The 27,213-nt window shown below is 37.7% G+C and overlaps 1 long non-coding RNA gene and 1 pseudogene across 1 annotated transcript; both read left to right on the top strand.

Moving 5' to 3' along the window:
• The first annotated feature begins 6,227 nt into the window (after positions 1 to 6,227).
• LOC143871249 (uncharacterized) lies at positions 6,228 to 20,254 on the top strand. The gene is made up of 4 exons (XR_013246030.1): positions 6,228 to 7,031; positions 7,174 to 7,227; positions 19,644 to 19,794; positions 19,889 to 20,254. It is a non-coding gene; the product is annotated as an uncharacterized LOC143871249 (long non-coding RNA).
• On the top strand, positions 10,253 to 11,300 carry LOC143871233 (calreticulin pseudogene; annotated as a pseudogene).
• Positions 20,255 to 27,213: the final 6,959 nt, after the last annotated feature.

The following is a 27,213-nucleotide window of genomic DNA, read 5'->3' as shown; positions in this document are numbered from 1 at the left end:
TTGCTAACTCATGATAAGAAGTTAGGGGGAGCATCATATTTTTATTGAATATCTTTGATGCTTTATGTAATTGTGCTTAAATGCTTAATCCTTCCTTTTGCTAATGCCAAAAGGGGGAGAATTTGTATAATTGATTAGATCCATTACCATATGCATTCTTGTATTATAACTTGTTAAATATAACTCATGCATATGTTGAGGAGGAGTAGTAATGATTAATTTGTCAATCTTATCCTCATAAGAGGTTCCTCCCACCTATCTAATCAATTTGGTTTGTCATCATAAAAAAGGGGGAGATTGTAAGCCCAAGGGTTCCCCATGGGTACATTCAATCATCTTGTTTTGATGATTAACAAACGCAAATTGATTAGTTGTTTATGGACTGATCATTTGCCTTGAGTGTTGTGCTTTAGATAGGTCCTACACAAGTCAAATCGTACTAGCACGCACCTTGTTGGCCTATGCTTGAAGATGAACCAAACACAATGGCAAATGAGCTTGGAACATACTTGGACCAATCACACCTTGGAAGTACCAAGGAGAAGCTCATCATCAACCATGTCAAAGCATTGAACAAACAAAGGAAGTTCATGAAGGCCAAAGGTGGAGGATCAAGAACCTAATGCAAAGGACCAAGGAGCTTGTACCACAACTTGAAGATGTCAAGCATGGAAGCTCAACCATAGAAGATCACAGCTCAAAAGAAGAGTTCAAGAGAGTGATAGAAAGGGTAGAATGTATTCCTATCTCTCTTGCATATTCTCTTGTCAAGGCACATTATTTAAACCCCTAAAAATATATTTTTCAAAGAGACTAACACACCCTTTAAGGACTTAAATGGATAAGTGAATGGCCATGGTGGTGTACCAACATGTTGGGACCCATATGGCATTCAACACAAGAATGAACAAAACAGAGTTCCGAAGCAACAACCTGGACCAGCAACTAAATCCTATCAAAACTTATTTAAAAAATTTTCAAATATTTTTAAAAATATTTTTAACAGATAGCTCTCATTTTTCTCATATCCGTAGAGTATAGGAACGTCAAAATTCGACGAGAAATGAGGGAGATATGAATTTTACAAGTTCGACACTGTTTGCTGGAAACCAGTCTCGGAACTCCGAGAATTATTCTCGGAGCTCCGAGCTCGGAACTCCGAGAACATTCTCGGAGCTCCGAGAAATGCACCAGGTTCCAAAATTAAAAGCTCTGTTTGAATTCTCGGAACTCCGAGAATTCTGCTCGGAACTCCGAGAAATATTTTTCTTCAAAAAAATATAGCCGCTGGGGTGCAACGGCTAGTTGATTTTTTGACCCAGTTTTGACTGTTTTACCCCTCAAACGGTCACATGGAGTTGGGACTTTATATATACCCATTCAAGGGTCCAAAACACTACAGGAACATTGTCCAACTTCAAGAAACCTCTATAAAATCATTTGTGAACTATTTTTGGGTAATTTCTCTCACCAACCTCTTTTGCCTTGATTTGAGAAAATCTTTTGAGATTGGTTTAGGCTTAAACTTGTTTATTCTTGAGAGCATCCTTGGAGCTTCAACTTGCATTGTAGCCTACATAGAGGCAAAGCTTTTATCTTCTTCTTTATTCGATCGGTGGCAAGGGCATCCGTTGTTTTTAATTCCCTTGGGTGAACCGCTTAGAACTCGGCGGAGAAGGAGAGTCATTGTAAAGGTGGAAGGGCATCCTTATTTAATTCCCTTGGAGTGTAAAAGCCTTGGAGCCGGGCGTCGTGGAGGTCTCAATAGTGTAAATCCTCAAGTGCGACCTTGAGAAGAGTGGAGTAGGCCGTTTGCCGAACCACTATAAATCTTTGTGTCACTTGTGTGATTGGTATTTCTCTCACTCCCTCTCACTCTCTTATTTGATTATTTGTGCTTAGAATTGAGTGAGTAGTTAGCATTGATAATCAACCTAAATATCTTAACCTTGCTATCTAGACTATTAAAATTACCTAATTAAGTTTGCTAATCAACAAGGGTTTTGAACTTATATTAATTTGTAATATTGTTTAAGTTCAACTATTTCAAACTTAATTAAACAAGGGATAAGTCTTGGGTGAAATCTTAGGAAAAGTTTTTAAAAGGTAAAGATTTTATAAACATCCTATTCACCCCTCCTCTAGGTTGTCAAACCAAGTCACTACTTGGATTTCATATACCATTGGACATCGGAATTGTGTCAAATTTCTGAGGATTTAGAGCAACACTAACCCCTTCACTAGGAATTTTTACAGCTTTCTGTACTTTTGTTCACAAAACTGGTAGTGTCTAGATATAGGGTTCGGGGATCCTCTGGCCCCAAATCCTTAGCATAAATCCCCTCATTCTCCTTTTTTTTAGTATTAAAGGAGTTTTCATAATTCCAATTATTTGTATTCAACAATCAATTTGATTAGAGATTGACCATGCTTCTAGGTACCTGACTTGATGTTGAATGGTCTATCTCAGTATTTTTACTATTATTGTATGTGAACATACTAGATTAGAGAGATTCCTTTACTGTCTATGAATTGTAAACAAAGGTCATTTTCTTAATTCTGGATCTTTGTATTCAATAATCAATCTAATTAGAGATTGACCATGCTTCTAGGTGCCTGCCTTGGACTGAGCGAAGTGTTGTATGCTCTATCTCAATATTTTTAGTATTTTTGTCTATGAACATACTTGATTAAAGAGATTCCTATACTTTCTATAAAGTCTAAACAAATATTTATTTCCTTAATTCCGATTATTTGTATGGGACAATCAATCTGATTAAAGATTGATCGTGCTTCTAGGTACCTAACATTGTTTGAGCGAAGTGTTGCATGGTCTATCTCAATCTTTTTAGTATTGTTGTCTATGAACATACTAGATTAAAGAGATTATTTTACTGTCAATAAGTCTAATTAAAGAAATTCCCATATTTCCTCCTCTATTGTCTTTCTTAATTTCGCCAAAATCTTGTAAATTCTATATTTCCTCTGTATTTGAAAGCAAAAGACCCACTTTCCTTATCCTTATTCTCTTTCTTTTCTATTTAAAATCCAATTCAGGAAGAAGCTTAATTGTAAAAGGAGTTTAAAATCAATTTTTCTAAAGTTTTCCCAACATCCACATTGGTATCATCTCATCGTGTCTTCTTCTTTTTCATCATTTCTTTTCTCTCTTCTTGAGATATTTACTTTTCTATTGAATCTCCCTTGCTTCATGTACTTGTTGACTTTCCTTGTCATGAAAGCCACGAATTCTTCACTTACCCCTTGTGGTCTTACATCATGATCACCTTCATCTTCACTATCAACTTTGGCCTTGAAGGCCACTCCCTTCTTCTCCACTTCTTACTTTTGATCTTGTCTTTGAGTCGCTCTCTTCTTCAACTTCATCTCATGGGTAATAAGTGACCCTATGAGCTCATCCAACTCGATGGTGTCAAGATCTTTGGCCTCTTTAAATGTCGTTATCTTTGGATCCCATTGGGGTGGAAGGGATCAGAGTAGCTTGTTCACCAACTCTATATTCATGTACGTCTTTCTTAGGGATTGTAAATTATTTACAATGTTAGTAAACCTTGCATAGAATTCGAAAATGGTTTCATTGGGCTTTATAGTGAACATTTCAAAATCAAAGACTAACATATTTACTATTGACTTTTTTACCTTCATGGGTGGTTTGAAGAGTAATCCAAACGTCTCTTGCCGTTTGACAAGTAAAGATCCTATTGAATTCCTCAAGAGATAAAGCACAAAATAATGAATATATCCCTTTGGCATTCAATGCCACCTTCTTCTTCTCACCGGTTGTCCAATCTTTTCTCTCTTTAGTGGGGGCAGTATAACCATCTTCAATTAGCTCTCTCATCTTATAGTCATGAGATTGTAAATAGAAAATCATTTTAGTTTTCCAGCAGTTATAGTTTGATCCATCCAAAAATGGGGTCCAGAAGCGGATTGCCCTTCGGTAATTACAAAAGAAGTAGAAGGGGGTGAATTGGGTTTATAAAAAATTTAGGCAAATAATTGGAAATTAACACAACTAACCCTTGTAAATTTTGGAAATGAAAATAAAGCAAAGTAAAGATGTTACTAATCAAGGAGAAGGACATAGAGCAAGAGAAAAAAGATGAACCCTAAGATTTTAAAGTTGCTCGGTCCTTAGATTCAACACTAAGGCCTACATCCACTCTACCAAGAGTCCAAGACCCCTTCCCGGTGCTTCCACTATTTGATCCTTCTTTCTTAATGAGATTGATTGAAAAACCTCGTACAATGATTGAAGAAAACAAAGAAGAACGCTAAATGCATCTTGAAGGCTTCTACAACTTGTAAGCTCAGAATAACTTCCAAATGATTATAATATAGCCCTATGGAGATTTTTTTCACAAGTGAGTAAATGCACAATTCAAAGCTCTTGAAGGTGGTTTAAAACCTTGAAACATTTGAAAGTTTTTGGTGTATTGATGATTTTCACAAGTTCAAAAAATGTTAAATGCATCAATAAATCACATATTTATAGGCCTAATGAAGATATGACGTTTGGGGGGCAATTTACGCATTTTGAAGTAAAACGGTAAAAAAAAAACTAGCTGTTATGGCCCCAATGGCTATATTTTCGAACTAGGCCCAGTCGACCTGCCTCCTCGGTCGACCGCCCAAAGGGTGCTTGAACTTTTTTATTTTCCCAGCAAGCGACTCACGATCGACCGACCCTACCCAGTTGACCGGCCCTATATGGATTTCCCATTCTGAGTTTCAAAGAACTTTGGTCTAGGTTGCCCAGGCCTAGCAGGGTCGACCGGCCTTATTTGAAATTCCAAAATTTTGGATTTTTCATTTTGAAACGTTTGGGAATTTGTCAATGGGTCTCGTCCTTATCTTTCAACAATATTTGGGACCTTTGAAAATTATTTTCCATAAAATACAGGTGAGTCTATGGGTGGTTTTGAAAAATGAATTCAAAATGACTTTGAATGTGCAAAATAACATGTAAAGATATCTCCAATACAATCCATAAAATGAAAAATAACTTGACTCCCTTAGACTGCGTTGGCATCGATGGTCCACTTGAAGATTGCTTCCTCAATGAACTCCTTGGCTTTGACATGTCCATGTGACTCCACCAACTTGGGTATCTTCACTTGAGTACATGAGTTGAGTCACCAACATCTGTTCATCTTCAAGCTTGGCTCTAGTGCTATGTTCAATTTTTTGGATTCATGTCTATCATACATCACATGTAAATCCATTAGTAACATAAAATCAATTTGGGTTTGCGTATCATCAAAACATGGATAGGGTTGAACCCTTCGGCTAACATTTAAGCTCACCGAGAGCGGGCCTTCCGATGAAGGCACCATAGGCAGAAGGTATCCAAATGACAAAGAAGGTCTGAAAGATAGTCTTTCGGCATGGCTCAGTTCCGAAGGTAACTGGGAGATTAATGGATCCTTCCACGCTTACTGCACATATAGGGCCCAAGCTTCATATGATTAAACTCCTCGTAGTGGAGCACATTGATCAAACTTCCATTGTCAATTAATATCCTTTTGATGTTGAAATTGGCGACGACAAGAGTTACAACCATCGCATCATCATGGGGAGAGAAGACATCTTTATAATCTTCATCCAAGAAGGAGATCACATGGCCGGTCTTTGGTGGATTGGTCTTTGACTTCATAGTCAGCCCGTGCATGGAGTTGATCTGGTTTGTGTGGGCTTTTCGGCCGGCCGTGGTTGGACCTCCAATGGCTGTCACGGACCTCCAATGGCTGGTCCTCCATAAATAATGTATATGTCGCTGGTTGGAGTAATACGCTATCTCTCTTGACAATGCTCCTTGTAGACACACCATTTTGACCGTACTCTAAACCTCACTTGTTTGGGCAAAGCCTAATCAAACCAATGTTTTAAAACTCCAAATTTCACCCCAAGGTAGGTTAGGGTCCCAGCAAGGTCCCTGCAAAATTTCATCAAAATCCGAGCTCGTTTGCATAGCGAATGAGCCGAGGTAAGTGTAGTAGTATAAGCTGGAAAGGGGGGTGATTTTATCTTAAAGGGGGGGCGAATTTATCATAAGAGGGACGTACATGGCCGAATAAAACAAGAATTGCGGGCGCGCTTTATCAATTTTCCGCGCGCCCATCAAATCTGGAGTGTCAATATCGACTTCCAAAAAAAGCTGATAAATATCATTTAACCTCTTCATTTTTTAGAAAATTAGGGTTTTCTAACCTAATCAAGAGAGAGAACGAGAGAGATCCCCAAAATTTCGAACCCTATCATATCTCCGGCTAAATTTCTTCTCCTCCGGCCAAATTTTCGGCCGTTTCTTCTTCTCTGGTGAACGCAAGCTCTAGCCATCGACTCTGCAAATCTATTCTTCTCCTCTGCTTTTTCGTTTAAGCCAGATTTTTTTTTCTTCTCTGCATAAACCCTAAGATCTGAGCTTGTTTTCTTCTCAACTGATCTTTGATCATCATCTTCTTTGGAAATCCATGCTAAAATTCGGAGAAAGGAGAGATCAGTAGATATATGCAAGTGTAAAGTGTGATTTTTGCTTCAAAGCTGAAAGTTCTTAAAAAAGAATCAACTCAGATCTATTCAAGATTGCAGAGATTTTCTTCATTTATTCGGATCACAAGATTTGTTCTCGAATTAAAATTTTCACATCAGAGAAAAGCAAGGAGAACATTAAAGTCATTTAGCTAAGCATGACTTAGACTGTGTTTGCTTTGCACTTCGGTTTGTATAGAAACTGAATGCTTGATACCTTGTGGGCTCTGAAGCCATTTTATATATTTTATAATTTTTCATCATAATTTCATTTGACCATGCATATTTTACAGTTTCAATTGAATGGATGGACATATGTGCACAATTTTCCTGGTAACTGTTGTGAACTATGTTCTGAGGTTTTGCTTTTTATCTTATAATAATGTTTATCACTGAAGGTTATCGAACACAAGCCCTATGATCATAAGGCAGATGTTTTCAGTTTTGGAATCATGTTATGGGAGCTGCTCACAGGGAAGGTGACAACTTCTACCATTGACTTGGAACTTAAGCTTTTTGTGGTGCTTGACAGTCACTTTTCATTTTTTTTAGATTGCGATGGCATAATTTTTGCTTTAGTCTGACCAGATTTCTGTTATGATTTGTTTGTTACTTTCTCAGCTTCCTTATGAGTACTTGACCCCATTACAAGCGGCTGTAGGTGTGGTTCAGAAGGTATGCATCAATTTCCTAATTGTTTTCTACATTGTTCGAACTGCCTCTGTTGATAATCAGTGAGTTTGGGGTTTTTGTTTTGGATTTATATGAAATATATCGATAAATTTTCGGCTTTATATGAAATGCATCGATAATGACTTCCAAGTATATAAATCCAGCACCACAATTCTGCTTTTACTAGATTCAGGTATTTTCCTTATCTTCCATTATTAGATCTGTCAAATTCTATATTGAAAAAAAAGAAGAAGAAGAGAAGCTATCAATTCTGATTACTTGTTGTGATCTGTGGAAAATTTTAGACATAGTTTTCTTTTGAATGAGTAGCTCGGTTTTAATTAGAAATTATGAATCATATAATTTGATCTATGAAATTTTTTTTATGGATGATATAATGAATAGCATATAACTCTGTTTTTCTTTAAAAAAAAATTTAATACAGATTTTTTTTGAGATGTGATGCTTTCTATTGTGATTGATGTGATAGAATTAGGTCATGATTTCTAATATTTTATTGTTTTGGTTTCATGTATGCAAATCACCTGTGCAATTGTTGTGATTGTGAGAGTCCTTTTGATGTCTTGTCTAGATCATGATTTATGTTCATCTCAGGAAGTGTGAATGATATGTCTTGATTTGTTGATTGAGAATATTTTCGATTTCTTTAATCGTAAGCATTATTTTTAGCCTATGAATATGTTATTTACTATTTGTTTTCATGAATTTTTTATATAAATTTAATAATAAAGATATGGAATAAAGGTTATCTGAATATAGATAGTGGTGTGTGTACTTGAAAAATTTAGAAAAATCATAAGTTATATGTTCTGTTCTACTTGAACCAGGTGGTAAATAAAAAAATTTAACGAGTTGATGTGAAAATACCTGTGTATGATTTTTGAAGTGGTTCATTTTTGTTAAAGCCTTAAGGGAATATAAATAGAGTTAGATATGTGCAGGGGCTGTTTGAGCAATTTATGTTAAGTAAAATTATGGATGCTTAAATAGGAAGCTATTTATTGGCCGAATGATCAGTTGAAGGATAAGCATGTATTATGTATCAAATTCTGTTAGTGTTTTGGTCCAAGCTTTACAACTTTAGATCCTTTCTTATATATATGGTTTGAAAGTAATATTAGTTCAATTATGGCTTGCTATGTATATTGTTTTGCCTGGCCCTATGTTTGTTTGGAAATAAAATTAGTCTATCACCGTTTTGAGTTATTAAATTAATGTTGTAGCCGAGAAAACCAATATCTAGACATGGAGATGTTATTGTTGTTCATCTATATAATCCCACTTTGTATTGATAACAATTTTTTTTTAAGTCCAAGTGTAACCTTTAAAATCATATTCCTTGTGTTGTCTAGTAGTTATTATTTAAATGTATATTCAATGTCACTGTTGCCTTCACTTTAGATGGGTAAAGCAATTTTCCCTTTAAGCCTATGTATGTTATTGGAGCTGGTGGGTATAGGTTCATATTCACATTTATCCTTTGTCATCAAATTTTGATTGTATTCACTTGATTCCTCATTCTACTAAAGAAGGAAAGGTAAGAAAATTTTACCCTACGTGAAAATGTGTTGACTCTTTCTATCACTGTCCTTCACTTATGTATGCTCTGTAAATTGTGTAGGTTTTTAAAGTTTGTAATGATGTTACCTTCTTAAAAAAGGGGGGGGGGGGGGGGGGGGGGGGTGGAAGAGGAAAATCTGATTGTTCCCATTGGATTTGACGATTTGCCCTGCTAATGATATTGGATTCTAACTTGATAGGCTTTTCGAGCATTGCATGAATGAGTCATTTATTTTGTAATAATTATATATAAAAATTCTTGTTTAAAGAGGCTAAAATGATTAAAGAGAAATTAGTAATAGGTCATTTCAACTTCCATTCATGTAGATTTCTGAGCTTGATAGTATTTGATGCTGTTAAAAAAAAGTATAGAAGGTAGGTAGGATTATGTATTGTGCTAAAAATTAATGATCATGTTTATCCTGCTAAAAATAAAAGTTGGAATGACATTTATGTAACTGTATTAACATAGAAATGGTTATATCATCACCTTGAATCCATGAGATTAGTACAAACAGGTGTAGCAGTAGCATGGAATTGGAGTGGCTGATTTTGAAAGATTTTCATTTGTGCACATGACAGCTTTTTAATATGTGCACATGTGTTGTTTGTTGAATGATCCATATAGTTTTCTAAAGCAAATTTTTGTGATATTTTTTTACAGTAGCTTAAGATTGGATGGTATCATTTAAGTATTTTATATTTGTGGTCATTTTTTCTTTTACACAAGTTTTTTTTTTTTTTCTGTCTATAAACTTTGTATAGTGTCTAATATCACTACGGTTATGGTTGCTTATATATATATATATATATATATATATATATATATATATATATATATATATATATATATATATATATATTTTTTTTATTTTTTTTTTATTTATTTATTAAGGCATTATCGCTACTCTTGGTCTGACATATTTTAGTTCTAATTATGATTGTTGCCCTGCATTTATTTAAGGTTGATCTTATAGACTCCAAAATTCTTAAAAAGTGAAGGTGTAGATGTATTGAATGGTTATTGTTGTTTCTTAGGGTTCTCATTTGTGTGAAATCATTTTTTTTATGATAATAGAAGCAAAATCATTTTGTATATATATATTGTTATATGAATTGTGTATGATAGCATAATGCTTAGTAAGTTCTTCATTTGAAATTTTTTTTTATTACTATTTGCCGGAGTGTTCACGGTTTGTTGTCTTGATGTTGGGTACTTGACATGCATATCATATTGTTTGCCGCCACATCCACCATTTTTTTTTTAACTAATGAGGATCTGTTGGGAGTTTTTATTGATAAAACATTCTGTAAGCAAATAACTGCTTAGGTGTTTTAATGTAAGTATTAAGTAGGGTAGAGAAATAATGTGACTACTTGTTTAGCTCCATAATGTATTGACAGTCACATGCTTATATTCCCTTGACCTGATTTAAAGAGGTAGGTTTTGATTATTTTATCCCGGAGACTGGGTGCACACATCTGGAAAATGGAATGGTGACCCAAACGACAAAGGCATCCAGACTTCTCTGGACCACAGATTCTTTGCCATATCTGCACAATTCCCAGAGTTTAGTAATAAGGATAAGACATTGGTTTTTCAATTTTCTGTCAAGCATGAGCAGAAGCTCGACTGTGGCGGTGGATATATGAAGTTGCTGAGTGGTGAGGTTGATCAAAAAAAATTCGGGGGAGAGACACCTTACAGTATTATGTTTGGACCAGATATCTGTGGTTACAGCACGAAGAAGGTCCATGCTATACTTTCCCATGATGGAAAGAACCACTTGATAAAAAAGGATGTTCCTTGTGAAACAGACCAGCTGACCCATGTTTACACTTTCATCATCCGTCCTGATGCTACGTACATCATTCTGGTTGACAACGAAGAGAAACAGTCTGGAAGTCTTTACACTGACTGGGACTTGCTACCTCCAAAGCAAATCAAGGATTCCGGTGCCAAAAAGCCAGAAGATTGGGATGAGGTGGAATACATTCCAGATCCCAAGGATAAGAAGCCTGAGGGCTATGACGATATTCCAAGGGAGATACCTGATCCCGATGCCAAGAAGCCGGAGGACTGCGATGATGAGGAAGATGGTGAATGAACTGCCCCTACAATTCCCAGTCCGGAGTACAAGGGACCATGGAAACAAAAGAAAATCAAGAACCCGGATTATAAGGGCAAATGGTAGGCACCTATGATTGACAATCCAGATTTTAAAGATGACCCCAATCTCTATGTCTTCCCCAACTTAAAGTATGTGGCGATCGAGTTGTGGCAGGTGAAATCAGGAACTTTATTTAACAACATTTTAATCTGTGACGATACTGAGTATGCGAAACATCTAGCTGAGGAAACATGGGGAAAGCATAAGGAAGCTGAAAAGGCAGCTTTCGATGAAAGGAGAGCGTCAGCTAGAGGACTACTGGCGGTGCTCTTCTTCCCTAGCTCAGCTAGGGGATCAACGATTCTCTAGTGGTTGATCTCACAGGCACCTTTGGATATGCCCTCTCTCAATCAACCTTTTTATTTCTTGCTTCAAGTACCAGCAGTCATCGGTGGTGTGGCCCTAATCTTAATGGAAATGACTATACATGCCCATATCCTTCTTTTTCCCAGTATTTCTTAGCTTATTAGGCCAATGAATCATTTTAAGAGTAGCTCGGCCAGGGGAGCAACGATTCTCTAGGGGTTGATCTTGCAGGTACCTTCAGAGATGCCCTCTCTCAATCAACCTTCATATTTCTTACTTCAAGTATCAGCAGTCATCGATGGTGTGACCCTAATCTTAATGGAAACGACTATACATGCGCGTATCCTTCTTTTTCCCAGTGTTTCTTAGCTTCTTAGGCCATTCAATAATTTTATGATTTGCAATCTCATGGAGAATATTAGAAAAATTGTATTAAGGGGGTATAGTGGTACCTTTCAAAGTTCACCCTTGATCCTCTGTTCGGGAGCTGCTTGTCGACTTCTTTAGGACATAAGAGAAACCCTTGCACATAATTCCATCTGAAACTCCATAGAATTCCATAGTTTGGTGGAAGGATTGGATGTACTCCAGGGTTCCATAGTGTCATCATAAAAATCCAACTGTGGCATCTTGATGTTCGGATGCATACTTACCGCAAAAGTCTATGGAGTGAATGGAGAGGACACCTCAACCTTTCATTACTCACCCAGATCCCTGTCCTTCGACGTGTTGATCAGTTGACGTACCTCTTGGATTTTGCACTGGTGATTTACGATAAGCGGGTTTCACCATAGTTGGATTCGTCGTAGCTCGGTTTGGCGCAACAGTGGGACCAGGGATATGTCCATCCTAATGATGATTGTAAGCCACATGATTGGTGAATGTTGGACTTGTTGCGGGTCAGTTTCGACCTCTTAGATTTGTCGGCGCTCCTTGGTTGAGTGTCGCGCTGGATATTGAAGCTGAGGTTGCGGGGTTCCGTGGCCTTACACTACTCGGATTCCTTCCATAGGGTGACTCACCCTCATCATCATCAAAAGGATTAGCTTTGACATTAGTAGCCTGGGGTGTAGTGTTGGTTGCCAAGAGAACCGGCTGAGGAGACAAGTTTCAGACGAGAACTTGTAGTATGCCTGAGTGTAGATACCCCATTTCGTTAAGATCATACTGATTATAGGTAGCCACGAGGATGACTCATATGATGACTCCCAAAGTTTCTCTGGTTTTCAAAACAAGATGTTACCGAAAAACCAATGATCCCTTTAAATAAACTAGCATTTTAAACCTCCCGATTACACCAAAATCATTAAACCGAGTCCTGAGTTTGCCAAACCAAGATCCCGAAGAACTAACCCAAAGGCCCGTTAGCACACGACACCCTACCTCCTATGGCAACCTAAGATCCTGAAGATCCAACGCCGGAAACTCAGAAAAAACTCCACCATAAGCTACTTTTTGGGAACCGGAAACCACTTCTGGCTAGACCTGGCAAACGGGTGGCCGGGTCGGGTCACAAATGACCCGGAATATTACGGGTAATTATTTTGTGAACCCGAACCCCACCCATATGGCCACAGGTCACCCAGTTTTGTTTCCCACACTATAGGATGACCCAAATCGTCCATGAGATGGGCCATAACGTAAATAGGTTGTGCCCGAAAAAATCATTTCCATAGGAGGATCCTAGCCCTCTGATCTATGGAGGAATTGCATATTACTATTTATGAAAACCTCTATAGATCGGAGGGCTAGGATCATCCTATGGGAATGATTTTTGGGGCACAATCTATGTACATTGTGTTCCATCACATGGATGGTTTAGATCATCCTATGATGTGGTCCATAGAGTGCTTTCTGAAAAATACATCACTATAAGGGTTTTCGCCATATAAAATCTCGATCATTTGGGTTTTTATAGGCACCCGTGGGTCCACCCGGCCTGGCCTAGTTTTGATGGGACCCGTACAGGCCGCATCAAATTTCAACGGGTCGCTAATTCAGTGACCCAGACCTGTAAATTACAGGCAGGCTGGGTTGACCCGTCGGTCCGGGTCACTTTTTGCCAGATCTACTTCTGACTGTCAAAAACCACTTTCGGAAACTAGAAACTATTTTTGGGAACTAGAAACCACTTTCCGGGAACCAACATTTTTCGGGAACCGAATCACTGCCTACAATTACTGGAAAATGTAGGGGGTATCAATGATTTCTAGAAAACGCAGGCTATGATTTGGGAAATCGCAAATACCCTCTACGATTTCCAAAATCACAGCTTGCGATTTTGGGAAATCGCAGGCAGTCTATTATTTTGCATATAAATAAATGCATTAGGCTCATTTGATTGGCAGACCAAAAATTCATTGGTTTTGGTTACTTTTTTAGTTTTCTGAAAATCAAAGTGAAAGAGAGAGGAAGTATAGAGAAGCTTTTGAGAAGTTTCTAGTTTCCCAAAGGAACTGGGATAAGTCACCTCTGACTAACCAGTTTCTTTTTGAATCTCTTGCAAACCTTGGGATGTCGGCACTCTGCCGAAATTCCGAGGTATATTTACTTCTTTCTTTATCACTTTTCAGCATTTCAATTACAATTCGGTTGTGGGTAGCTATAGGGTTTGGGGATCCATTAGACCCAACCACGTAGCCTAAATGCTCTCATTTTTCACAGTTATAGTTTTTTTCTCTCTTCTTATCCCCCACTCTATCTCGGGCTCCACCATAGGTCGTGAGAGATAAGGAAGAGAGCGTGACGCTCCTTATGGTGAGGGAAATACAGAGCGAAATGAACATATTTTTTTACTCACTCTCTCATTTACTCTCAGTCATTTACATTCCTTTTCAGCTAGGGTTCCTTTTCTTTCTGTTATGATCTCCCTACTCTATCTTGGGCCCCACCATAGGTCGTGAGAGATAGAAAAGAGAGTTTGACGCTCCTTTAGGTGAAGGAAAGAGAGAGAAACAAACTCATTTAATCGCTTTTCGCGATTTACTTTCCGTCATTTATATTCCTTTTCTTTTAGATTTGGGGATCATGTAGCCCCGGTCATATAGCGGAAAGCCCCTCCCTTTTGCAGTTAAGGCAAACCCATTTTCCTCATTTCTCAATTTCTTTATTTTTTTGTTAAATCCCAACCTCGGAATAAGCTTAATTGTAATGAGAGGGTTTTACCCTCGGACAAGATCACTATACGCAGCGGAACATAGAAATCGTATGGAACCAAAATTTTAGGATCCATCTTGCCCTAAACCCAGGATCACAGGGTCTAAATGATCAGATAGTGATTAAATAAATACACGGGATGGAAATGAACTTACTAATTTTATTGACCTTTACTGCCAAACACTGCTTGATCTACTCCTCGAACGGCCACGATCGGTCTCAATGGCGCAACCCCATAAGTGGAACCGATGGTAGAGGTCAAACCTGTGATTGATCTGCGCTTAAAGAAAATATGTATGTGATGTTCAAGTTGTGACTACGGGAGACCACTATGATGCTCAAGTCAGAAGTCGGCACAACAGTAGAGAAACAAAGCAAAAGGAGAACCGGAGAATTATTCTCGGTAGTGATTCAAGATGTTGAAGATGCGTACCTTTGAGCGTGAGGGACTTCTTATAGGGGAGGAGTTCACAGCAGTTTGGGAGACTTGCCTTGATAGGAGTCTTTCATCATTGGGCGATTTCCTTTGGAGATAACCATCAAGTTTCCTCACGAGAACTGGTTTCTATTAAAAAAGGTTTATGAACTTTTGGAGAGTTGCCATGCTCGTATAAAACTTTCCCTTTAGAACTCTTTCCTCCTTGAGGACGTCGCTAAATTGGAGGGATAGAGAATCCTTCTCGCCTCTTTCTTTTAGAAGGTGGGTTTGGTTTCCTCGTTTAGGCTCAATGCCACGTGTCACTCATCTAAGGGAGGAGTGGATTTTTCCCCTAGCAACTACAAATATCAAAATATGGGTGTACAATTCTCAAAATATCAAAATATCAGTGGATTTATAACCAAATTTCAGTTTTGAAAAATTAATATATTCTCGAAAACCCAATTTTTAGTAAAAGATTAGTAATTTTCTTAATATTTTAATCCAAAACATTGTGATTATTAGAAATAAATACTAAAACACCAAGAAAATTAATGAAACTTTTTCTTCGTCATTCAAGTAACATATTTTACTTGTTTTGAAAAAAAAAAATCGGTTTAAGCATAAAAACCCTCTTCGCACTTAAAACGATGCTTTGACTATAAAACAATGAAAATAACTGTTCTAGGATTTTTTTTTACCATAAAACTCCTCAAATATATATAGAATAAAGATCTGGAAAGTTTCATTGGTTTTCGAATTCATTCGATATCTACCGCAACAAAAACACTTTTCAAAGTAAAACCCTAAATCTACCGTAAGCATGCTTTCTAGCTCTAGATTACATGAAATAGGGTTCTAACCTTCAATTCGCAAGTCGAAGGGCTAGAAATCCTCGCTTAATAGACCCCTTGATGACGTGGGTACCAAAAAGCTAGATCTTTTTGCGAAGACAAAATCGATCAAACTTTCGACCACCAAGTTGAATTTTCCAAAAAAAATTCGTTCCCAACCGAATTCTGCTCCCCTTGATTCGACAATCAAGATTTTAGATAAGATGATGAATCGGTCCCAATGGTTGGATGCTCACAAGGAGTTCGGCTATTAAGTAGACCGGTACAATTCAACCACGTATCGAAGTGAGATAAGAAAGGGATGATGATTTGATGAAACATATGTGTAGAATCAAGAATTGATGGGAAATGGTTATGGACATTAGACGATGGAGATGGGGTCAGATTTAGGATCATCGGCTATGAGAGAATGGGTATGGTATACTGGAATAGAAGTGAGAGGAGAGCAATAGAGAGCTCGAAAAGAGAGAACGAGAGAGAGATTAATAGAGATATCGGAGAGTGAGAGTCCGTGAGAAATCAAGAGATATGGGAGAGTGAGTCGGTGAGATTAAGAGAGAGAGCCCCAATTGCATGGAAAGTTATACAGTGAGAGAGAGAGAGAGAGAGAGAGATTCCCAATCGTTTTCCAGAATCCAAGAAAATCTTGGTTTCTTTTGGGATTAGAATGATCCCCAAGTGGGACCCACGTAGTATGGACAAGATTTATTTAACGACCAACACTCTTGAATCTCCTCTTTCTAATACAACTCTTACTCATAGTTATTTACTTGAATTGCAATTCCATGTTGACCAAATCTCACTCTGTGCTGAACTCTTTAATAATCCTTTTTAAAATACATGGTGGGCCCCACTTTTTCAAATATGAGAGAGAGGGTCGGTTGAGAAGAGGGTAAAGAGAGAGAGAGGTGGTGAGGTGGTCTATCAAATGGAGGGCTCAGATCATTCCATGGTGGATGTGAAAAGAGAATGGGGTGGTGATGTGGAAGAGATAGAGAGAGTGGAGGGGAAAACCACTTCATAGGATGATCTAAACCATCCAATTGGGGGGGCTGCAATGTAAATAGGATGTACCCTCTCAAATCACTTCATGGGATGATCCCGACCATTCAATTGTTGGGCCTTCACTCAGAGTGGATTGTGTCCCACAAGTAATTTTTGTGGGCTGATCCGATCCATTCAATTGATGGGTCACAATGTAATTAAGTGGCGCCCCAAAACCATTTTCATAGAATGATCCCAACAGTTCATTGGATGGGCCATGGCGCATATGAAATGTGCTCCTAATCATTTCCATTGAATGATCCAAACTGTTCATATGGTGGGCCGTAGCGTGATTAGGTTGCTTGTTATAATTTTGAAATGAAGAATTCAATCAAAACACCAACAGTTGAATAAGATGTTCCCACAACCCTTGATTTCTAATCTCATGGTTAAAGAAATGAGTTCTTTTTTGAAATTAATTAATTTCGAAATGGCCCCACCTAATGATGACCAAATTTCACACAGGTAGAACTACTCAAGCCTTCCTCTCCAATACCAATTAAAGACCCTTTGCTTCTAAAAATAATTAGGACAAACCCTATCCCCATGTTGACTGAAACCACTCTTCATGAATCACAACCTTTATTGGGGCCCACCTATATTTTGACCGAAACTCTAATCCCCCTAAATCCACTCCATTGGGTGATCCAATCCGTTCATTTGATAGGCTGCAATGTAAATAGATTGTACCCAACATCAGTTCCACATTATGATCACAATTGCCTATTTGATGGGGCCACAATGTGAATTGGACTTGTTTTCAAATTATTTTTGCTTGATGATGTTGACCGTCCAATTAGTGGGCTGCAATGTGAATAGTCATGCCCCCTGGATCTTTTCCATTGGATAATTTAGACCGCCCAATTGTCTTGTCACGACGTAAATCGGTCGTACCCCACAACTTGTTGCCATAGAATGATCCAAAACTGTCCATTTAATGGGCCACAACTTATTTGGCTGAAATTGAATATCTTTGAAAAACGGTGAATCTCTCCCAAAATTGGCCGAAAATTACCTCGTCCTAATTTTTCATGGAAAATCGAACTCCTAGGAAAATGATAGAAATCGAACGGCAATAGCAGGAGAGCTAGGGAAAGCGAGGGAAAATGTTAACGATTGACCCGGAAAATGACAATACTCACAACCGACCCAACATAATTAAAACTAATGAAATCCTTTGTTGGATAAAGCGAAGCAAAATGGGGGTGTCTGGAATAGGATGATCCAAACCATCCATTTGATGGGCCACAATGTAAATAAGTTGTGGCCAAAAAATCATTTCCATAGGATGATCCTAGCTGTCCGATCTATGAGGTTTGATTATATTGAGTTTCTTTATAGATTGGAGGGCTAGGATCATCCTATGCAATTGCTTTTTGGGCACATGCTATTTACATTGTGGCCCATCAAATGGATGGTTTGAATCATCCTACGGTGTGGGCGGTACGGTGTGGGCTGTACAGTCCATTTTGAAAAATAAGGGGTGAATAGTGTAATAGAAGGGGGCGAATTTATCACTGCCCCTTTTAAAAATGAAAATCAAACAAATGAAAGCAACTGAAATATTTCGAATGATTAAGTCCATTGCTCTCGTTCTCAAAAAGTTACTAAGAGCAAGTGTTCAGGCCTACGTGTCAAGTGTCGATATGCATGCGGACAATGCCCCGTCGTTGGCTCGTTGCGCCCTCAAACGGTCAAACGGTAACTTCTTTGGGATTTTGTAGGTTTTCGTTGGGCCCCAAGCACGTCTCTCTCTCTCTCTCTCTCTCTCTCTCTCTCTCTCTCTCTCTCTCTCTCTCCACGTTTCAAAGCTTTAAGCGTGGGTTTTCATGGACCCCCGTTTTCTAAAGCCCTAAACACATCCCCCTCTCTCTCTCTCTCATCCTCTCTCTCCTTTTCTTCTCCTCTATTTCCAACCAGTTCATGGGTTCAAAGGAGCAGCAATTTGTAGAGTTCCGTTCAAAGCATCATGTGGTTTTTGGGTCGATTTCCTTTCTCTCTTCGACCCAACTCTCCCATTGCAACATTTGCAAGAGATTTTGCAGCACCTTCGTGAAAAGCATCATAGGGTTTTTGGGTAGATTTCATGGACGCCCTTTCTCTAAAGCCCTAAACACTGCCCTCTCTCTCTCTCTCTCTCTCTCTCTCTCTCTCTCTTGCTGATCCTCTCAAGCCTCTGCAAAACCACCGCCAAAGACAGATTACAACATATCCAGGAGATGTCCGCCAACAAGTTCCTCCAGAACCCTAGAAATCATCTTCTATTTTTTCCTTCATTTGTTATTTTGCGTTGCCTCTCCCTCTCAGAGTCAGACCTACCTCTCCCATTGCAACATTTCGAAGAGATTTTGCAGCACCATCGTGAATCATAGGGTTTTTGGGTTGATTTCGTGGCAAATCATTGAGCTGGCTGGATCTATGAATTTCTCTCGAGTTCGTGCTTCTGGAGATGAGACGCACAAAAAATGAAAAAGCGCTCCTCGACCCGACGCTCGAATCGTTGAAAGAAACATCAGTATTTTGAGTTTCTACGAAGTGAGGTATCAATTTAGGGTTTAATGTCTTGTTATGGGAGTATTTCCACTTTTATAATAAATTTCTTCAGTTTGCATTCCCAGCTGGGTGGGTGTTTTAGGCTTGGAAAACAAATTAGCACATCATTCAACTTTTCATACTTTAGTTGATTTTATTCTGTTATTCTTGTTTCTGATAGACTTGTTTTTTCTGTTCCTCCGATCTATGGTGGAACAGGCAAACAATTAGAGCTAATGGTCTTAGTGGTAAGAAGCGTGACTAAATTTCTCAACTCCCCTTATACCCGATATTGTAATCCGTGCTTCTGAGAAAAATCTGTTTACTCATATACATTTCTTCCACGTTCTTTTTCAGATGTCCAGGGATTCAAAACTGTCTCCTTTCCATGAAGGAGATTACATCTACTGTTGGTTATCCATTCAACCCTCCAAAGGTGAAATTCGAAACATTGTGCTTCTATTCCCGTGTAGATCCCTATGACAACATTTCCTTGGACATTCTTCAGGTAAATGACCATTTCCTTTTCAGTTATTTTTGACTTGTTTTTTTTCATCAATGTCGGAAAAGAGGAACTCCATGTTTTGTTTTTGCGATTGCAGAATAAATGGTCGTCTGCCTATGGACAATGTACACGCTTGGATAGTTGCTTTCAATGCCCATCTAGCAAGAAATTGATTGTAAAATCTTCCTGCCTTTATTACTTTTATTTGTTTTCTTAGTTTTTATTTTATTATTTATGGTTTGAGATCCAATCGTTATGTTTATGTATGAGTACTGTTCTTAAATATACTATGATCTGAGGATACCCTTGTAGGATGACATTAGGAGTGCCAGTCTATGCTTGCCAATGATACAAAGGCGTCCTTCTAGCACTCCTCTATAGATTATTATATACTATTATTATATGTTATAGGAAATTGAAGTCGTGAATTTTGACAATGGACCATTCTAAAAAAAATTAATAATAAAATTTGACAATGGTTATTTGAGCTTATGCAGATTTTTTTCTTCATAACTACTGACTAATGCCTTTTGTTATGCTTGTGGTACATGTAAATTGTTGGTATTTGAATTTCTGGCATTTGTGTTTTATGTACCTTTTGATGCCTATGTTTAATCTGTATGGAGTCTTTATTGTTTCTATAATAATTTGGGATTTCATAGTTATTTCATGCTTATTTTCCTTTTAAGTGAGATTTGATGAATTATAAGAAAATTTCTAGTAATTTTTTTTATTATCAACACTTATGGATGAGAACCATTCTCATGTTTTACCCGTGTTCATGATTAGGATCCAATTAAACATCCAATTAACCGGATTCCATACAATACGCAATCAATCAAAACACAATTCCTGAGACATTTCTACAAGTTGTATTTTGAGAACCTTAAACGCCAATTGCAGAGAAAAAACAAGGTAAGATAATGGGATTACAAGGGATACCAGTCGTATACAGTACTAAAATACATCTTTCTATGTAACTACTATATAAGTATACAGGATTCATGATCTATTTCAAAATTTAGTATATACTAGAAAATTCATACTAAATCTCCCAATCATGAATAATACTCAAAGTCTCAAACCAACTTTCCTGTAAAACATCTATGTACAGGTCCTCGATTTATTTTGTTAAGGGGGTTTTGGTATTCAGGCTTTGTTTGGTAATCAAGTCATTCATTTGCATGCATTCCAAAATTTTATTTCTTCCAAGAAAATTAACCCCCTGTTTGGATACGTGGATTCTGAGATTTCAGAATGGTTTTAGTTTGAAAGCAGTGTAAAATTCTGGATTTTTACAAGGGAAGTAGGTTGCAGATGCGGAGGAAGTAGGTTGCAGATGAAGGGTTTAAGTAAGAAATCCTGGTTTTAGAAATCCGTCCGCCATCTTGAGATTTCTAAAACCTGGAAACAGGGGCGATCTGCTCTCTCGCTTGATGAGGGCGACTAATCAGAACACGACGGACGGTCTCCTTCTCTCGTCTTCCATCCACGATTTTGTGGAAATCCAAGATTCTAAAATCCGCGTATCCAAACAGCCCCTAAATCACACTACAACTGTGGGTTCAATTTGATATACAGACCAGCACCACATAGAAGCCCCCAAACACTGATATAACAGCTATGGCTAGGAACAAATGTTTAAAATTGAGGTTCTCATCGATAGGAGGGCGATGGATATTGGGGTGTCGGACATTTTTCTAAATTCCTCTACTGCATTGGTTAATGGAGTTAAAACTAAAAACTTTAGGAAAAACTAGGCATACTAACTATGCTAAACCCCTTTTAACAATTACAGTATCCCGAATCTTAAACAAAGCATTCTGCTGAGAATAATCTACAGAGAACCAAAAAATGGCAAGGCATCTAGGTTAATTTTCATGATAGAAATATTCACAGCTATCAACAACACAAAATGATTCAAGAAGTTCAGTTCACTCTAAAACAAAGATTTCACGTTTTTTTTGTCTTATAAGCTTTCAATCATTTGCGAAATTTCCTTTCTCATATTACCCTATAAGTAACATCATCACTAGACAGAGATTTGTCCTTTTGTTTGTTTTATAAGCTTTCAATCATTTGAGAAATTTACTTCCTCATATTATCCTATAAGTCAATCATGATTCTAGACAGAGAAGGTCTATTGGCCAATAGGCTGGAAAGAAGGTCTACTTATCCTTCAGGCAAAAATGCGGTCATTAAAAGTGAGAAGCGGGGTCAGGTTAGAGTACACAGGGTCCCACAAAAAGTCTACACATAATGTGAAATGATATCTTCGCCCCGCTTTTACATGGGACAGCCCCCTCTAGTGTAAAAGAGTAGATGATACACTAGAGGGGGCTGCCCCAAGTAAAAAAGGGGCCAATATGTCACTTCCCCATTTTATTTCAAGTCATTTTTTGGGAGAGAAGAAACATAATTATTCTATTATACTAAAAATACCATAATAACATTTATATTTAAATTAATAACAATTATATATTCATTACTAGAGGTTTTATTTCTGTCATCCTTGTGCACTCAATTGTTTGGGTAGCCCCAACTCCTACTTTCATTCCTCATTTCCTATATATGTAAATACATCCATCAAATATCTACAACAAATGATACACTATTCTAACTTCCATATACCCGAACAACTATCAAAACTACAAAACCAACTTCACATGAAAATTAGTTCCATAGAAGGAGTCCTAAAATGAGAGAGAAGAAACACATTTGTAATTAATTTAGCCTACTGATGTTGGCACTACCATGTTTTGATAATTGCACTAACTCATCTTGTCTTTTATTATTTGAACAACTGGAAAAGGTTATTATCATTCCCAAAAAGCTCTCAGAAGCCAATCCAAAAGAAAAGACAAGCTAAGTTTGTGCAATTATCAGAACATGGTAGTACAAATATCAATAGCCTTAATTTTATAAAATAATGTCGCTGGAAAGAATTATGGGGAATATGAAACTTTCTTAAACAAAAGAGTGCAGGGAAATGGACCTATAAAAAAGAATTGCCATTCTTATGAACAAAAATAGAAATAACACAATGAATGAGAGAACTATGGTCACCCTTGTCAGACTATTTTGATATTTTGTTCTTCACCCTTCTCACACTATTTTGATGTTTTACTCTTCTCACGGTCCATACATGTCAGAGAGGGTGAGCTAGGGTTCTCAGAAGATAGAAATGAAAAGTCTATTAGGTTTCTCACTATTTAAACATTATAATTTTGAATCTTATGGTTTGCTAAATGTAAAATACTAAAGCTTCCAATGAGGATAGTCTACTTGCTATTATTTTAATGAGGAACAGGTAGAAAATTATCCCCTAGTAATCATTTGTTAGTTTTATGTAACTAGCTTAGTAATAAATATCCCTGCATTGAGGAATCTATTTCCTAAAACTAGAAAATGTGATCCCTAAATTTAGGAAACCAGTTCCTTGTTTAGTTTCATGGAACAGTGATGGAGGCCATCCTAGGGTCCAGATTTTGATTTTGGGTGTCCTTTAGATGTTTTTTAAGTCTAAGAGAGTCACCAAGGTTTTCCCAACAATATCACTTGGTTTCTTTAAGTTGCAGGTGTTAAAATTGAGCCCACATGTTACCATTAAAAAAAAGCTCGAGTCCACATGTTTATTATGAATTTCTTAAGTTACAATAATACATGTCATTTGTCTTGTTAATTCAGTTAAGGTTAAGTGACTATAAGGGCCCACATGACATAACGTGACATCGTGTCACTTAAGTGATTAATATGGCCCACATTGCTGCCATTAAAAAAAAAAAAAATGGCCCACATTGCAACATAAGGGAGTCCTTATTTGAAGTGGGCTGGTTTCTATGACAATTTAGGAGTCCTAGTTTACTTTTAGTAAGGAGAGTCCATGTAATAAGAGTATATTTCAATGAGGACTTCCTTTTTTTTTTTACAGTCACATAGGGTATCCCACCTCAATTTATAGGGTGGGACTATTCCCTACAGATGCGTGTGCAATCAGCTGTAAACCACTCACACCGGGTAAGCCCGTGGGGATTCGAACTCGCATCAATGGGGAGCAAACCCATGTCTTTAAGCCAAAGAGCCGCACGCGTACGGGTTATAGTCAGGAGTTCGCAGTTTAAGTATAATAGGAGTCTTATTTAGACTAGGAGTTAGTTTGTAATAAGGATTAGGATTTTTTTTTTTTCAAATTTCGCTTGGCTTTCATAGTCTATAAATATGAATGACATACTGGTCCTGAACAAGGTTACCTGGAATGCGGTTCGTTCCGGTACATGGTACGAGAACGGGTACGGGGTTCGATGGTAGCCCGGTACGCGGTACGATGAGGGTAGGCTAATTCGGTTCGCTATTTTGGCTCGCGGGTCGAATTGGAGCGCAAATCTAGGTCGCTCTGGTACTATGTATATATATATATATATATAATTTCTTATATATATTTTTACAAGAATATCATTCTATAGTCCATACTACATACATTTAATAAACAAAACCTAAAGCCTCGTGTATGCTATTCATATATTTTCGAAATGAAAATTCCAGTTCCAATCTAATCCATAATATATAAAATTTGAAATTTGAAGATCTCCAAATATCACTAAATTAAGTACCAACATATATTGCATTCTTAATCTTAGGTGAAAGCAAACAGAAAATGATTACCCAGATCTGAAATAAAAACCTAAAAATATGAAAAAACCAATAAACTATTGTGCGGCTCTCTTTCCCTGGTACACCGAGTGTTATCTCTCTCTAGACATCTCTCCCTTTCCTATGGATCGCTCTGGTCGCCAGTTTTGGCGATCCAGATTGCAAATGACCCATGTTTCGGGTCAGTGACCCCGGATCGCGGGTCAAAGGGTGGGAAGGCGATCCCGGTAACATTGGTCCTGAAAACCGTTGAATGTGAGTGGAAATTGATATTTTCTTATGTTGATTGGGTGTGGTCTTTTTCTGAAGTGTGATGCTTCATATCCTTAGGTGTGATGCCTAGGAGAACCTAGTGTGATTTCGGGTTAGTTTTTTTCCCTATACTTTTCCTTTTCCTTCTTTCCTTCTCTTTATTTCTTTTCATTGATCTATTCTCCCAAGCCTACCTAATCCTGCCACTCTATCCCCATATTCCCTTAGATTAGCCAACCATAGTCTGACTCTACCTTGAAGCAGTCCTTTACTTGGTTGGCCTACATCAATTGGTTTCAGAGCTACATACCCAATTGTCTTCCCTTACCCATCCTGCATAAACAGGTTTCCTAGATAAAAAATTTATTTTATACCCGTCTCCATTATGTTTTCTGGGAAACGAGTAAGATGACCAAAAGGGGAGTTTCTCGGTAACTTCGCATAATACAGATAACCTTGAATGAAACTGGAGGAAAAAAAGAAAATGTAAAGTTGCTCGAAGTTAAGCGATCAACATTCAAAAACCAAAAATTCCCTAAAACATCCTAAGTTTCAACTGAAGTGGATCAAAGGTTCCATATGATGTCAGTGAAATTATCTTGTTAATTTTTCTCCTCATGTCCTAAAGTCATTTCTCTTTTACTCACTTCTTCGGTTTTATCTTTTCTAGAAAGATCTAATGATGGATTGTCCTGTTTTAACTTGTAGAGTATGGATGGAGCTGGTGAAAGTGTGAACAAATATAGGAATCTTGATGAGCACATTTATGTGTGAATTGCAGGTAGGAAAAGCATGCATTTTTGTTATTTAAAGCGGTACTACTAAGGTATTTTATTATTTTTGGTATTTCAAGGCTACTTCGGATTTTTATGGAAAATAGAGCTAAGGCCTATGAAATGAACAGTTTAGATCATCCAATAGAAATGGTTTGGGCCATGATCATCAGGGCTCACAAATTGGACAGTTTGGATTAGTGAACAAGTGGCTCCTATAGTTGGTTTTTATCACTAATGTTTGAACGGCTTAGATCAACTTAGAGGGATGGTTTAGGGGTGTAAGTAATTTATATGCCAATATATCCATCAATTTGAACGATTTAGATCAACCCAATAATTGGATCGTTTGGAACATCACATGGGAATGGGTTTAAGTGTTATTGTGCAATGCTTCATGGAAGGAGGATGGTGTTCTTTTGCAGTGACCCACATGCAATTACAAAACACATGCAAATCTTTACATTTGTATACATGTCAAAATGGATTGAAGCCATTGCTTGCAAATCCAATGACCACAAGGTGGTGGTCAAATTTCTTCAAGACAACATTTTTTTGCGCTTCGGTACACCCCGTGCCATCATTAGTGATAGGGGTAAACACTTTTGTAATAGACCGTTTGAAGCTCTTATGAAGAAATATGGTATTACTCATAAGTTGGCCACCCCTTATCATCCTCAAACGAGTGGTCAAGTAGAGGTTTCAAATAAGCAAATTAAGCAAATTTTGGAGAAGACAGTGAATCCAAACCGCAAAGATTGGTCCATTAGATTAGTGGATGCCTTGTGGGCTCATAGGACAGCATTCAAGACTGATCTTGGTCAGTCTCCTTACCGCCTTGTGTATGGCAAAGCTTGTCACCTCCCGGTTGAATTGGAACATAAAGCTTTTTGGGCTATTAAGAAACTAAACTTTGATTTGTCTTCTGCAGGTGTTCAAAGGCGATTACAACTTTCTGAATTGGAGGAGTTGCGCAATGAAGTGTATGAGAATGCAAAGATCTATAGAGAGAAGACAAAAGCTTTTCATGACATATATTTTGAGAAAATCGTTTCAAGAGGGCGAAAAAGTGCTTCTCTACAATTCAAGATTGCATATCTTTCCAGGTAAGTTAAGATCCCGTTGGGATGGACCATATGTGGTTAATAAAGTTTTCTCTCATGGTGCGGTCGAGGTTCTAAATCCAAGCAATGGTGAGTCGTTTAAAGTTAATGGTCAAAGATTAAAGCCGTTTATTGAGTTGTCAAAGGCGGATACGGAAGAGGTCATGGATCTCCATGAACCTTCCTATTCGAATCATGCCTAAACAAATACGGTACGTACCCTCCTTTCTATTTTTAGTCCTGTAGACACCCCATTTTCCTCTGCTTTAATCAACAAAGAAGTTAGTGTTCTTATTATCCGTCTTTTTCAGTGTTTTCCATTCCCGTATCAGTCCCTTATGCTTTCTCGATCTTTTCAATCATTTCCGCCATGTTTCGCATATTCCCGCCAAGCGTTGAGAGGGGTCATTCAGACGAATCCAAACCAGAGAGAGTGTGGACCCATTTGATGGGGCCGCATGATGCATTTTGATTAAATTTGGACCGAGTAAGTGGGCCCAGCTAAAAGAGCGTTCGAGTCATCTATAAAGGTCGCCATGGATTTCAAAGATCAAATTTTAAGAAAAAAAATGAGTTCATCTAGCATGGAATGGGGCCCACATTATGATGATCCAAGTCACTCACTTGATAGGTCGTGAGTTGGA

Source organism: Tasmannia lanceolata, unplaced genomic scaffold (assembly GCF_043159265.1).
Source record: "Tasmannia lanceolata isolate RefF3 unplaced genomic scaffold, GAP_Taslan_0.1 ptg000002l, whole genome shotgun sequence".
In the NCBI taxonomy this organism is placed as follows: domain Eukaryota; kingdom Viridiplantae; phylum Streptophyta; class Magnoliopsida; order Canellales; family Winteraceae; genus Tasmannia; species Tasmannia lanceolata.
Note: the sequence above shows the minus strand (reverse complement) of the source record. Positions and strands in the feature narration are given on the sequence as shown.